The sequence below is a fragment of the Gastrolobium bilobum genome, unplaced genomic scaffold, assembly GCF_033153095.1.
Source record: "Gastrolobium bilobum isolate Gb01-03AN ecotype WA unplaced genomic scaffold, APGP_CSIRO_Gbil_v1 utg169209, whole genome shotgun sequence".
Lineage (NCBI taxonomy): Eukaryota > Viridiplantae > Streptophyta > Magnoliopsida > Fabales > Fabaceae > Gastrolobium > Gastrolobium bilobum.
This window is the reverse complement of record NW_026897882.1, coordinates 24,345-39,764: the sequence shown is the minus strand read 5'-3', so window position 1 is coordinate 39,764 and position 15,420 is coordinate 24,345. Positions and strand designations below refer to the sequence as shown.

The 15,420-nt window shown below is 36.7% G+C and overlaps 1 non-coding gene across 1 annotated transcript; it reads right to left on the bottom strand.

Moving 5' to 3' along the window:
* Positions 1–10,246: 10,246 nt before the first annotated feature.
* Positions 10,247–10,353, bottom strand: LOC133311099 (small nucleolar RNA R71). The gene has a single exon (XR_009751526.1). It is a non-coding gene; the product is annotated as a small nucleolar RNA R71 (small nucleolar RNA).
* Positions 10,354–15,420: the final 5,067 nt, after the last annotated feature.

Sequence of the window (15,420 nt, the reverse complement as noted above, 5' to 3'; positions counted from 1 at the left end):
CCGTTACCATCAACGTCTTTGATTCTTTAAAATAGTCTTCTCACAAAGATGATTGTTTTAGTCTTGAAGTAAAGGGAAAAAAAGTGTAGCGAATGATGTCAAGGAAGATGGTGCCATAAGGGTGGATTTGAAGGAGCTTCCTCAACCACAAAAAAATATCTTCTTGGGTGATAAGGAGGCAGTGATTGAAGCACTGAAGGAAGAGGAAACTGAATTGAAAAATAAAGATCCTTTTTCCCATACCAACAAAATTCTCAATGAGGATGATGACAAACCTGGGAGGAAATATAAAAGGAGGCGTCATCATATGCTGAAGAAGGTACTGAGAAAGGAAGTGGTGAAACTCTTTGATACGAGTTGGAAGAGACATCGAGAGCTGACATTTGACAAGAGACACTGAGACTCTATCTCTTTGAAAAACCAAAGCTTCAAAGAGTTCCTCACATGGCTTCATGGTTTGGAGCAAATCTGGGAATGATGGTCTCATACACCAAGGCATCCAGTACCACCAGATCCTCCATTTGCTGAGTCATCCCACGCTACTGAGGGGGATGACATGGAGGGTTGAGTATATCTCCTTGCTGATGGAGAACTTGTATATTAGTTATTTTTGTGTTTCGTATTTCTTTTCTTGAGTTACTTTGTGTTAGTATATTTTTCTCTGATGTTTTAATGTGTGCATTATAGTTTCTTCTATATGCCACTGTTTGTTCTATTGTGCAGGTTTTTCTTCTTTCTTGTGGTTTAATTATTGCTGAGGACAACAATTCTCTAAATCTGGGAATGGTAGGCAGGCTTGCACCTGAGAACTGCAATTCTTCTATCAGGGGAGATACTCTAACTCTTTTAATTTTCTTAGTTATTTTTATAGTTATTTTGTGTGATATATATATATGAAAAAAAAATTGAACATGTTTTCTGAGCAAGTCTCAGGTTTAGATATGCTTTCCCTAGTTAACTTGCCTGATTCATCCTAGGAAACATGTTTTGTATGAACTTCTGGCATGATATTGTATGGGCATTTGTGCTTAAACACTTATTTTATTCTGAGAGACCTCATTGTGATAGCATACTAGAACTTGCTCTATTTCTCTAAGATGCATGCATTGGTTGATATGATAAAGGCATTTTGTTCTTGTTAGCTATTGGCAAAAAATAACCCACCTGTATGAATTTTTCCATTGCTAACCCCTTTGAGCCTGAGCCTTTTTGTTCATAATTCCTGATTGATGGCTTAACCTATATCCATGTGACTTACCTTAATTGAGATTGAATTACTGATGTGTTGAAAAATTAAACAAAGAAATTGAGGTAAGCTCCACAAAGGTCAAGTAATTAGGGGAGGTAAAATTTCATCTGAGCCCTTAAAACAAAAGGGAGAAAAAGAAAAAGAAAAGAAAAGAAAAAGCAAGAAAAAGAAAAAGGATGAATGTAAAGAAAAAATGGTTGATAGGAATTAATTCCCGAAATTCTGTGGGAATCTGAGTGGAGCAAAAATCATTGAGTTGAATGTGTTAAAAATGAAATAATACCAGTTTTTCAATCTCATTGTTGTTTGAGCTACTAACCATAAATTCCTACCCTTAAGCCTGGCCAAGTTACAACCTGTGAAGTCCTTTTGATCAATTATGCATGTGTTAATTCTCCTCATCTTTAGGAACTTGAGAATATGATCAAGCTTATGGTAATGTTATTGCTGTGATGGATTGAGTGTTTGTTACTCCCTTAAACACTTGAGTGCTGAGCGTTATATGATTATCTTGGTGAGGGGTGTTCAAGCTAGATTCTGACATGTTCATGAGAATAGAAGGCATTGTTAGGAGTTCTTTGCATTGATTCAGTCATGCTTAGCATAATGGTCTCTTGATTGTCTGTGTGATGTTATGTTGGAATAATTGATTGTTTCCTAGATTGAGTCTTGTACATTGCTGGAGACAACAACGTTTAAATCTGGGAATGATTTGATGTGCCTCTGGCAAGTGTGGTTGTTCCATGTTAAAATTGATAAGAATTGGGTCATAAGAGAGAAATTTAAATACATATTTACTATTTATATTGATTCTTTCTATGTCAATAATATTCACCTTTTGGTTGTGTTTTTACAGGAAAAAGATGAGTGAAAATTACAAGATATAAAAAGCCTGTTGACGCGACTCCACACCCACAAATGTATCACAGTACAAATGCCAGAGATTTGACGGATGTTGGCACCACACTGGCGCAAACCAGCGCCAGATTGCGAACTTTGCAGCGGAGGCCTTGTGCATGGCGCCACTAGGCGCCCAATCATGAAGCAAATGGCGCCTCCTAGAACCATGGCGCCACTAGGCGCCCACAAAGAAGGAAATTGGCGCCAAGTGGCGCCCAAAAGATGAAGAATGGCGCCAACTGGCGCCGAGTCACGGGAATTGGTTCCGAATTGCAGCATACATTGGGCAGCAAGTTGGCGCAAACGTGCGCCAAACCGGCGCCAACCGGCGCCGGGTTACGGGATAGAAGTACCGTGTTATCTCGGGGGTATTTTTGGAAGAAGGAAAAGAGTCATATAAATAGGATCCTTTTGACAGAATTAGGTATTCAGACCTATTTCTTCAGAAGGAGACCGACAGCAGAGCTCAGGAGGATTCTTCTACAGTTCTTCTTCTTCTCTTTTCTTCGTAATTTTATGCTTTGGAATATTGGATTATTTTTAGCCATGATTATGCTTGGCTAGTTTTCTTTTATTGTAGTTAGGGTCACAAACCCTATGTGAACCCTTGTTACGCGGATTGATTTATAATTGCTCGTTTATATAATTATCTTTATCTCTACCTTGTTCGTATTTGATATTTTCTTTATTAGAATTGATCACTCTAATAGTTGATAATAGTTTGAGGGTTAAAACCCTAGATAGGGATATTGGGGTTTTCATCCTGAAAGGGGGTAGGATAACGGTTCATATGCATGCTAGGAATAAATGTATATTGAATTGCGGATGCCTAAATTATAGAGTTCATCGCTTAATTTTCATGAGGGGTTGCTAAGGGATTAGGATTCTAAATGGGGATTAAAGGGTTAAATTGCCAAGGGATTGGGATTTAACTAATTATTTTAGATAATAATTTATTCGAGTAATTTTATAAATTAATGTTGTAAATCAATCCAAAGTAAGAAGTGGGGATCATAAGGTGAGTGCGCTATAGCTACAATACTTTTCATATTTTTAAAATCAATTCTCATTGTTATTGTTTTATTTCTCTTAAATAAAAATATAAAAACAAGTCTTTATTTTTATTTCATATTGTTACTCAAATTCAATTCACAATTTTCCAAACAACAAACCGAGTTTTCCAACTTAAGGGGACTGGTTATTGTAGTACTTGGTTTACAATCCCTATGGAGACGATACTCTACTTACTTCTATATTACTTGTGCGATCGGTATACTTGCCGGAGAGCATCAGGACCCCCTTAGCTTTATCACCTGCAGCAGCAGGCTTCTTGGCCTTCGGGTCAAGAGCCTTTCTTTTCTTGGTTGTGAAGTTGACAACTGAATCCTTTTTACCCGGCTTAGAGCAGCCAAGAAGCTAGGCTGTTCGTTCTGCTGGCCCTTCATACCTGGAACTGCAAATCAAAGACAATGGAACTGGGTTATAAAGGCACAATATAGTAAATATATGTGCAAATGCTTAAACAAAATCATACTTATTTTGGAATCAAGCTCCTCCTGAGACTTGAAAATAAATGATGCAACGCTAGCATGGCCACAATGCTTGATATATTCACCCATGGCAAATAGGGTATCGACATCAGCAAAACTTAACCCGGTTTCCTTAAAATGGTAACACGAGGAAGCAAAATTACAGTGGTCAGACAACAATTACAAGGGAAACTTCCCTTCCACATCTTCAGAATCAGAAGCGTTGAGAAACCAACCTTCCTTACTGGGATGTGCAGAAACCTTAAAGAACTTCTCTTTGAAGTTCTTAAAGGACTCAGAGTAGACATGAAAAAGCTTCCTACCAGCAACACCCCAGAGAGTTACCCAACCCTTTGTTCTGGTGGTTCGCGGCCGGTTCGAGGCGTGATAGCTTGAAAAAAGAAAAAGAAAACGGAAACGGAAGAAGGTAGGGCTAAATAGGCACAAAAATGCTCAAAGGCCTTAACAAAACCTCAGTCGTTGGGATGAAGCTGGGTGGAGCTATGTGAAGATGGTTCAAAATGCAGATCTGGAACTCGGTCAAGGGAAACCTAATGTCAAGTTGAGTAACCAGATCTTAGTACGTAGAAAAAGAAAAATCAAGACTCATATGAGTTCCTCCCGGAGCAAACCGGCTCATTCTCATGTGGAAGAACTATATCATAATTGTCCAACTTCCCAACAGGGAGCCGAGACACATCGTCCACACTCATCTCAGATGTGGTGCTTAAAACTTCATAAGTTACCCAAGAAAACTGGGCTATTAGGGCAGCAGGAAGAGACTCAAAATCCAACTTAGCAGAATGAGACTTCTCTATAATCTCTGGTGGAGATGTCGCCATAAAATACCTAAAACAAGAAAAAACTTAATCAGAAAGACAGAATGGGCATACCTGAATCAAAAAAGCTACTAGACGAAGAATCGCTAGAGGATGAAGAAGAAGGTTTGTCCGAGATCGTGATCGGATCATCTGCCTTACAAGAAGCTAAGGTAGATTCTGAAACATCTCCATGCCGGCAACTAGCCAAAGTACACTCGGCTAGAGAGTCACATCCCTTCTCAATGAGTTTAGAACATAGAAAGACACAAGAGTAACATGGACTGGCTTTCTGGGACTAAGAGGACTTTGGAAGAAATCGGGTGACTGATGAAATATCGGGTTCGAGGGTGGAAGCGACACTGGAAGGATTCATACCGATTTTGGGGAAATATTAGGAAACACGTCTGTTTGCAGAAAGATGACTCCTACCCCGCAGTGAAGAACCACTGCCCCGGCTCTCACCTAGACCCCGATTAGATAACCCGAATTTCTTTTTGGATCTACCACCACGGTAACCACGAAGCATGGCTTCATGTTCTTCTTCTTCAGTTCTTAGAATCCCCCAGAACCAAAACCGAACCCCAAGAAGGACCTTCTTCAACAACTCAGACTCCCTCTCTTTCTTCTCCTCCCAATGCAAAACTAAAGAAGGAGGTTTTTTCCCCCTCATTATGGTAAATATCGAAATGACACCAAATTCAAAAAAACAACGAAAATGAGCAAGGATACCTGAATAGAAGAAACGAATTTCAAGAGTGTATGAAAGCATGTATGCAGAGGCTAGCACTCAAAGAAATTGCGCAAAGGAAAATCTTTATAGAGTAAACAAAGAATGATTAGACGCTTGAAATGACCCATTTAATAAATGGGCACAAAATGCGAAAATAGAACAAAACGACTGTAGTATGTAATGAATGCAACAAGCACCACGTGTTAAAACAAAATGATTACCGACAGAAAAGTCGGCATGGGAGAATAAAAACCCACAACCGGGATCTATGAAATGGACACCCAGGTAAAATGATGCTAAGCCAAGTTACAAAGATGATGTGCTTGGGGGCAACCTGCCAGTTGAAACCCAACAACTCAAGCCCATCCTCAACCCGGTTAAAAGAAATATATACGGTATTTTGTCGGGTACGTGCTCAACCCGACAAGATAAGGGGCAATGAAATACTATTCTCCGTTCCAAAAAATTCGAAGCTCAAAACATATGCGTAAGGAGTTCACGAGAACTCGAATATTCCCGACAAAAACTTGAGTCAATGCAAAAGGAAATTCACCCCGGCAACCCGGACACCCAGATAGCCTGGCTGAGAGGCAACTGTTATGGACCCATATAAGGGGCCTATTGATTGACAGGCCCAACAAGGGGCAATCTAACATACAAATCAAGCATAACTACGGAAGGATATCCATGAAGGATATTAATCCTGATACGACAGCATGATAGATGGGTCTGGGCCACCATTAGAGGCACTAAAAGTCCAAAATATACTACCCACAGGTAAACTCTCTAAATAAGAGGTAAAACCTACAGGTAAGGAACGCTCTCTCTCTTAGTGTTATGTTGTCACTGTTCACACACACCCCTCCTTTGGCAAAGTCGTTACTGCTTTATTATGCACAGTGATCTGCTTGACTCAAGGGTATCTCACCCATAGATATCTTGGAGAGGGCACTAGATCCAAGATCAACATACTAGCCCATTGGGCTAGACATCTCTGTCTCCAAGATAGAACAACGCCAATCCACCATGAAATGGTGTGGATTGCTATTTTTAACCCAATTTTAAAAGGCCAACCAATCCGGCGAATCAGGATCGACCTACTTTTCCCAACCTTTGTATAATAAACTTCTAGATATCAGTAATGTTCATATTTTTCTCCAACTCTTATAAACACCTATCGAAAAAATGTTTAACTAAAAAAATATTAGAGTAGATCGTGAAATCTTAAGAAGAAAGCGAATGAGATTGTGTTAAAATCATTTTCTTGATTATTTTTTTTAGTACAAAATTTTCTTGTTTATTTTCAATGCTATAAAAGCAATATTTGTCTGCCGGTTTGATGACTTTTTACATGAGGTAGACCTTCGTGGTTGGATTTTGTTACGAATTATAGGTTTAGACGCACAAGGAATGATTCGAGTCATTTGGAAGATATTTTTTGGAGATATTCCAATCGGTTCATCGCTTCACGACTAAATCGATTCGGGGCGGATCCCAGGATTAAGGCTTTAAACCCCTCTCAAAGATGATATTGGGGAGGATCGAACACATGCTCTCACCCCCACTTGCTTAGTTCCCTAGCGCCAACTGAGCTACCATCACTTGGTCGTTTGGAAGACTTTATAGCTTGAGAAGTAAGCGTTGCATGAATCAGTTATGAATGTGTACACGTGGATAAAAAGATAGTTCATTAGGCCATTATATTAGCTATAATAGTTGAGTTAAGGATTATTATATACTATAATAACGAAGTTGGAAAATAAAAAAGTAGGATGGTTAGAGCATTAGTAACTAAAATCACCCACGTCCCTTTCTTTTCTCTCTCCCTCTCTCGTGTTTCGTTGATTTTCGTCTCTTTCTAGTTACGTATCTTAAGCAATATTGTAACAACAGTGCTTTCATTCTGAACGTTCCATAATGCATGTCTAAGATTTGGGTGAAGAATTCAAAGTCTTCAATGTTCGCATGGAGATTCAACTCAATGAACAATAAACTAACTGTTGAAAATTTAGATAAGATGAAGAATAATAGATGAAGAAACTTTTGTATTAAAATTGGCTAAAGGAAAAAAATACAAGAACACATTATTTTAATCTCACGATCATTCTCTCTTTCTTTCTCTTTCTAAGTGCTCCAATTTTCTTAATTTGTCTTTGTCAATTTTGGATTTTGAGGTTGAATCATCTCTGCCATCTTTATTGAGACACGATCGAACCAGTGGTTCTAATACCACTTGTTGGAGATAGAATAACAAGAATAGACCAAGTATAATAGAAGAAGAGCTTTTACTACATAAAAATTTCACTAAAAAAAATACTATGACACTAATCTCTATTTGTATTTCTCACAAATCTCTTTTCTTTTTCTCTCACAAGTGTTTCAACACTTTCTTTTCTCACACTTTTACACATTTTCTATCTTTCTATTCATACATCCAAATGCATAACACACAACACACACACAAACACACACACACACACACACACACACACACACACACACACACACACACAGATATATAGATGTACATTGGAAACTTAACTTGAACTTGACAACCTATTACAACCACTAGTTTCCACCTCCTTTGACTATTCTTACTTTGTTTACTTCAAATTAGTTTTCACAACTTATAATGGCCACATATTAAGTACAACTCATATATAGATAAGGCTTCATGATGCTTCTAGTTTGATGTATAGATAAGGTTTCCAACATATCATGACTTGGCAATGGATAAAGTGTAGTCCACAATTTTTCGTAAGTTTCCACAAGCTTCTTTAACTTTCTACAAGCTTCCATAAGTTTCTACATTTGTGGTGGAGAAATTCAATTTGAATTTGAATTCTGTGGTGGTGGGAAGGAAGTAAAAGCAAAATTGAGTTTGAATTCTAATACTAACTTGTGCCAGTTATTGAAGAGTGTCTCAACGCGAAGATAACTTTACTAGGAGCTTAGTTGCAACATATTAACAAAGCAGTGGTGGTTCCTATAGGAGAACCAAACTCAACAATCCCATGTTGAGACTTTTGAGCAACTAGGACTCGTTTTGACCCCCCACTGATTCACATTCAATAGTCAAAGGTGTTCATATAGATTTCCCTTCTTTTATAGGTAATGACCCTAATGTTAGTTGAAATTCTTACCTGAATTAACAATACATTTGTTGTGGTGTTTGGCTTTTAATGACTCATTTTGCAAGTGAAATGAGCCCAAATTATAAAAAATTGACCCAAGCAAGTAATAGACAGATTGAATAACAATTTTTTTGTGAATTTTCTTGATATTCTGCTATAGCAATTTAGCATTAGAGCCACGTTAGCAAAATGGCTTATGTATGGTGAGTTTCAGACCATTGGATGTGATTTAATCGATTGGAAGCAAGAAAGCATTGAGATTTTTAGAAATAAGGAGTTAAATAGGATTTTCAGCTTTAGTTTTTTAGTTTCTAGTTTTGAGTTTTCTGACTTTTGTAAAAGCACATCCAATGCTTCTTTCTTGGATGGATTCAAGATTCATCTGAATTCAAGCTCTCAATTTGTAATTCTATCTAAATGCTAGTTTTCTAAACATTGTAATTCGAAGAAGTAGTCTATAACTCTGAATTTTACTCTTCTATTTCTTATTTTGGTATTCAATGTCTAAGTTTCTTTTTGTTACATTTTTCTTTGTTGTAGTTACTGTAATAATTAATTCTAATTCTTTTTCTGGGAATCTGGATGAAGTGGTTTATACCCATTAATTAGAATTACTTGTTTAACGCGTTCTTGATTTTCATTTGGCAATATCTCCTTATTTGAAGGATATAGGAATAGTCTTTGACTTCATTTTTTATGAATCTTGATTGGGAAATTAAGATGCATGCATGTTGTTGATAGAATGCTTTAAGATAAGGGATGATTTGACGTGAAAACTGAGATTTGACATAAACAAACCCGATTTAAGCTTTGGGGACTGGTTTGAATTGATTTCATTCTGGAAAATGGCAGAAAAGTGCTACAACACTCAACTTTCGTCAAGAATGTGCTATAGTGGGTAAAAATGCAGGCATGCGAAACGGAAAAGGGAAAATCATGAATTCTAGAATTCCAGTGTTTGATGTCTGATTGTTAATTGTTGTAGACATAGTTGAGTTACCTTTCTGTAATTAGATCTGAATTTTAGTTAGTAATTCAATTTTAATTGAGGAAAGTGATTTCTGAGTTTTAAGAAGGTAAGATAGGATTAGATAAAAGAAACTAAAAGCATTGTTCTTTGTGGATAGATCTTTATCATCTCATACATATACTACTATTTGTGATTGTTAGCACAAGAACCAAAGCATTTAAATTTCTGGAAAATTGTATTCTAACAAAATGGCGCCATTTGCTGAGGAACGATGTTTAATTCAGTTCTTTTTGAAATTCTGTCAATTAGTTCTTGAATTTGTTTTTCTTTGTCATTTTAATTTCTATTAAATTCTATTTTTTTGCAAATTTTGTAGGTGAGATTAATTTTGTAAACTAAGAAAACATCAGTGACATATATTGAGTTATGCCAAATCTGAAGAAAACAAAAAAGAAGAAGAGAAGTTTGGTTGTTTAATACATAATGGCAGAGGCGCATGGGAATAATAATGCTAGTTCTATCCATGGAAACAATGAATTTTGAAATGTGGAAGCTGGTAATGCTATAGTGATAGTTGATGAAGAGTTTCCAATAATGGAATATGTCATTCAATCTCTTGATGGAGTAATTTCGGGCATAGTGCAACCTTATTTGGATGTAATTTTGGCTTGAAGCCTAGTATAGTTCAGCTCCTACAGTCCATGACTCAATACTATTGGCTACCACATGAAGGCTCGATACTTTTTCTTTTCACTGTGTCTCCAAATAAGCCATGCGAATGGAGCTCTTTCCTTATTCCTTGGGCGGGGCAATAGAGGAGCGGATGGAAACTTTTCCATCGTAATCAATCTTCACTTGGAAGGAATAGAGAGAGGTTTTCTTTATGAGGTTCTTCTCTCTAACCAGGGTGTGTGATCTAAGAGACAACATTACCAGATTTAGGTAATTTGCTGATTAATCCCTTCATGAAGCATGGACAAGGTTTAAGGGAATGTTGAGGAAATGTCCTACTCATGGACTGCCTAACTGGGCGTTTTTTCAAATCTTCTATAGAGGTTTAAGTGGGCAAGGGAGGACTAATGTAGATTCAGTTTTGGTATGGAAATTTTACAAAAAAAAAATACTAAGAGAATTAATCTCAATAGCTATCAATGGCCCCTTGATAAGGCTTACCACCCAAGGAAGGCAGCTGGAATCCATGAAGTCAATGAAATAACTTCACTGGCGGTTCAACTTGCTGCCTAGAATAACACAATTAAGAATCTTGCCAAGGTGGTATTGGAAGCCAAGCAACTAGCACTTGCACCAATAGTTGCTACAACACTTGTCTATTCCTTGTGCGATGAATCTCATGCTTTTAAAGAATGCCCCAAGAACCCAAAATCTGTCCTTTTGTGGGAGGCTTTAATCGCAATTACAACAACCACAACCAATTTAATCAGCAAAGGTAACATAATCAAGGAGGTAATTTTGTCCAAAATCAAGGCCAAAATTACCAACATAATGCTGGAAATAAGGAACACCAGCAAACTTACAAAGACATGCAGCATTCTTTCCAACCAAAGGTGCCTTTCCCACCTAGTCTTATGTCGCCTCCTCCTGCTAAACAACAAAAGCAAAGCATCCCTGAAGTTCATCCTCCTATTGAGCAGTGAATGAAAGACTATATGGCAAAGAATGACCAGTGAATGAAGGAGCATATGTAAAGAATGATTGTTGTCCCCAACAATGGACACATTTAAGAACGTGGGAAATGCAAATGTATAGATTCTGTGCTTAATGAATCATCAATAAGAGAACCAAACCGTGACTTAATCTTGACTCTATCCATTAGTAATTAGACTTAACATTGAAACCAAAACACTAAGAACAAGCATCCAATCAAGCAGTTTCCAAAAGCAGCAAGTCATAGAACCACAACAAGAGATCTATCAATCAAGTATATATAGCTAAATCTAAACACACCCCTAACTGGAATTATCAATTCACTCAGCACTCAAGTGTCCAGGGTTAAGTTATCACTCAAACATTCATTGAATAAATACTACCATAGGCTTGGTTATATTCTTACTCTTCACAGTCAAGTAACAGGCACAGAAGATCAATAGGTCTTTATAAAGATTGTAATGAGGCCTGGCTAATGGGAGGATAAATAAAGAGAAATATGGCTAAAGAGTTGAAGCACAAAAGGATCATGGTATAACTATAAACAATTTTAACATATAATCCTTTTCTCCTTTTTCATCATGCTTTTTTTCAGCATTATTATTTTTAATCCCCAAATTTTTTCATTTTTATTTTTCATTTTTATTTTTTCAATACTTTTATTTGCACAAAACTTAAAGGGGAAACACACACACACACACACACATATTAATCACCATTTTCTACCTTTGTTTTTGTTTAACTTTCAAAACCTCTTTTTTCACCACTAAGCATCATAAGACATAATGCTCATGCCTACACCTTACCATGATAGTTTTGGAATCTATCTAAGGTAGATGTGTGTGTGGAGTGACTAATTAAAATATCAGGTTACACAAAAAGAAACAACCTAGGCTCAACGAACTTAACAAAGGATAGCATAATAGTTGGCTTTTTGGCTAAGTAGCGAAAACAAAAAAATAATGCCTCAATTATATCAGCAGTTCATGTAATCAACCATCTTAAGGAGAAACAAAATAAGTTCTAGAGCATTTTTAACAATGAAGTGCACACCAAAAGGAAATTTTCTGTTTAGGCTCAAAACCTCATGGCTATGGGTGCATTATTCAGTTAACTATGCTATCTCACAAACCGTAATCCTAGTGCTCCTACTAACTCTTAGATATACCCAATTAGTGCTTATTCACAAAATCAAAACAAGCTTGTTAATCATCACACTAAGGATCAAATCATTGACTAACTTCCTACTAACTCTCCATTGGCACAATCCTTAGTCATTACAACAAATCAATCACAAAGAAAGAAGGAAAAATGTAAACAGCTCTCATGATTGCTACTACGATATATGGTGTTGCTCCCTATTTTCAGATTTAGAAATTTGTTGTCCTTAACAGTAACTATATATCAGTAATAATGAGCACATAACAATAAAAATAAGCAGTAGCACCAAAAACTATCAGAAATACAACACCATGGAGATCAGAAAATAAAAAAATAATCAATAAAAAAATGAACGCGAATAAATTCGTTAGGTTGCCTCCCAACAAAAGCTTGTTTATCGTCACGAGCTTGGTTTTGACAGATGATAAAGGTGGCTTGTAGCAAAGAACCAAAGCTGGATTTGTTCCCTTGGTCTTAGCCACCTTCTTGGATTTCTTTATCTTAACCTTGAGTTTGTTTTTGTTTCATAATAGGAGAGGATTCTCGACTTTTTTTCTCCATCTCCTTTATCTTCAACAAATTGTTCTTGCAAATCTGAGGTAAAGAATATTAGTGATGGAATTAATTGTAAAAGCAAAAATACTTCCCTAGTCTCCATCCTCCTTGTGAACACCTCATCCTTTAGCTCATCTACCATTATATATGCAGTGGTCAGAAGTGGTTCTTCAAGAAAGTGAGAAATAATGGGGTCCTCATCCATATCAACAACTGCAAAACTTTCTGTGTATGCAAAGTTGCCCGCTTTCACAGCACATTTTCAGCAATATTTACCAACACTTGAATAGAGAGATCGAGCAATTGTAGACCTCTTGAGCTAGAATGAATGACTCCTCCTCAGCTTCTTGTTCGACTATTGGCTGGGCCTTGATTGCCTAATATTCACCGTAAATCTCTTTCTCAATCAGCGCTAGAGCTTCATCAGGTTTCTTAGTGTAAAGCGGTCTTCCAGTTGCTAGATCTAAGTTTATTCACCAAAGTGGGCTTAGATTGTTGTAGAAAGTACGAGCCAATTGTCAGTCTTTAGGGAGGTGATCTGGGCATTTTCTGCATAATCTCTTAAGCCTCGCCCAACCTTGATATAAACATTCTCCTTTCTTGAGCGTGAAGGAGTCAATCTCCTTTTTAGTCCTTTTGGCTTTAGATGATGAGAAGTAGTTGCTAAAATTTTTGAATTCTAGGTCCTTCCATGTGGTTATTCTTCATCAAGGTTGAGACTTCAACCAAGTCTTAGCTCTACTTTTCATAAAAAAGGGAAACAAATGGACCTTAATTGAGTATTCAATGGCTTGGTCTATCCTTATGCCATTGCAGAAATTCAAAAATTGATCTATTAGATCGTGAGGATTCTCTGCATGTTTACCCCCAAAAAGTTTTGCACATTCAATGTCGAGCAATTCTTCCTCTAAATCTGGTGGAATTTCAAATTGATTAACCACGATGTTGATGATATCTCATAGAGAACCAAATCTTTTTTTTTTTTTACTTTTCCTAACTCTGGTTCGTACTGTAAGGCACTGGTGTCAACAGTGCCTCACAGCTGCATATACTAGAGAGACTAATAAAAGTGGGTCTAACTAACGGATACCTCTAAATTAACAAAAAAAATTGATCCAATCTATGAGTGATAGGTATATTGGAAGAGCTTTGTGTGGTCTTGGCTCTAGCATCAATTTGATGCCTACTTCTATTTTTAAACAACTTGGAGTAGAAGCCTTTCCAACCACTGTTACTTTAATATTAATTGATAGTTCACTAGCACACCCTGATGGGAAAATAAAGAACATATTAGTAAAGGTTGATAGATTTATTTTCCCTGTTGATTTCATAATTCTAGACTTTGAAGCTGACAAGAATGTGCTTGTTATATTGGGTAAGCCATTCTTAGCCACTGGTGGTGCTATTATTGATGTTAGGAAAGGAGAGCTTACATTTAGGGTACATGAAGATAAATTACCTTCAATATTTTCAAAGGAATTCATTATATTGATGAAAGGGTGGAAGATTGTTCTACTTTAACTCTTGTGGATTCATTGGTGGCTGACTAATTCATGGCAATAAAGAAAAAAGATCCTTGTGAATCTCTTTCAACTTCCAAGTTTAATGTTTAAGCCAAAGAATTGGATGTAAGTTTGTTGGAGAATAGGATTAATGAAAAACCAAAAAAGTGGGTTTAGGATAAGCATTTTAAACCATGGAATTTACAATAGAGGAATCTAAACTCTAGCTCTTTAATTCAACAAAGAAGACTTAGTCCCCTCAAGAAAGAAATGGTTCGAAATTAAATAATCATTTGGTTTGATATAGGACAACTTGTTCTAAAGTTCAAGACAAGAATCAATTTATTTCCAATCAAGGCTACATCAAGATGGTTAAAGCATTTCTGGAGCAACCATGTAGATAAAGAGAAGACTTTCATTTCCTTAATGGATGCTGGGTGAAACAATAAAAAGGTCTAGCTGATTAGTTAGTTAGTAGTAATTAACAATTTAATGTATAGAAATGTTAAGTTAATTTAGTGAGTAAGACTGCTTAGTTGTTTAGTTTGAATATTCTCAGTAGTTGTCAACTTTATGGTGTGTTTGTTTCGAGAGGGTGTTTGACCAGTTTGGAGATATTTTGGTTTAAATTTACGAATTTGGTATTTGATTTTGAGATATTACCGGTTGGGGTCTTTGAGTGCCGCAGGGGAGACCCCACGACTCTAAAAGACGCCCATGGACTCCTGCGGCACTCATGTAACATTTTTTTTTTCTGAAGATAGTACCGCCAAGAGCTCCCAACGACACTCATTTTTTTTATTCCTTAAGTGCCGAACAACCCCCCCAACGGCACTTATTTGAAAGTTTTAATCTATTAGAATTTTTGGATGATTGGAAGAAATTTTTGGATGGTTGAAAGGGAACCCAAGGTATATTTTCCAGTGTCGTTGTCCAACAATTGATTTTAAAAAATGTCATATGTGTGCTCTGGAAAACATTGAAGTTATTGTTTATTAAAGGACCACCACCGGTCGTAAATAAATGGTTACTGCGCTAAGCTTCAAAACCACCGAAACCTGAAACCAGCATGCCATTAACCATTCTGAAAATTCTGAAAAAATGTCACAGTTCCTGCATAATCCAACTTGTGAATTGAATCAGAAATGAATGATATAAGTTGGTAGCTCATCTATAAAATATAGATTAAAGGAAGCAAAAAAAA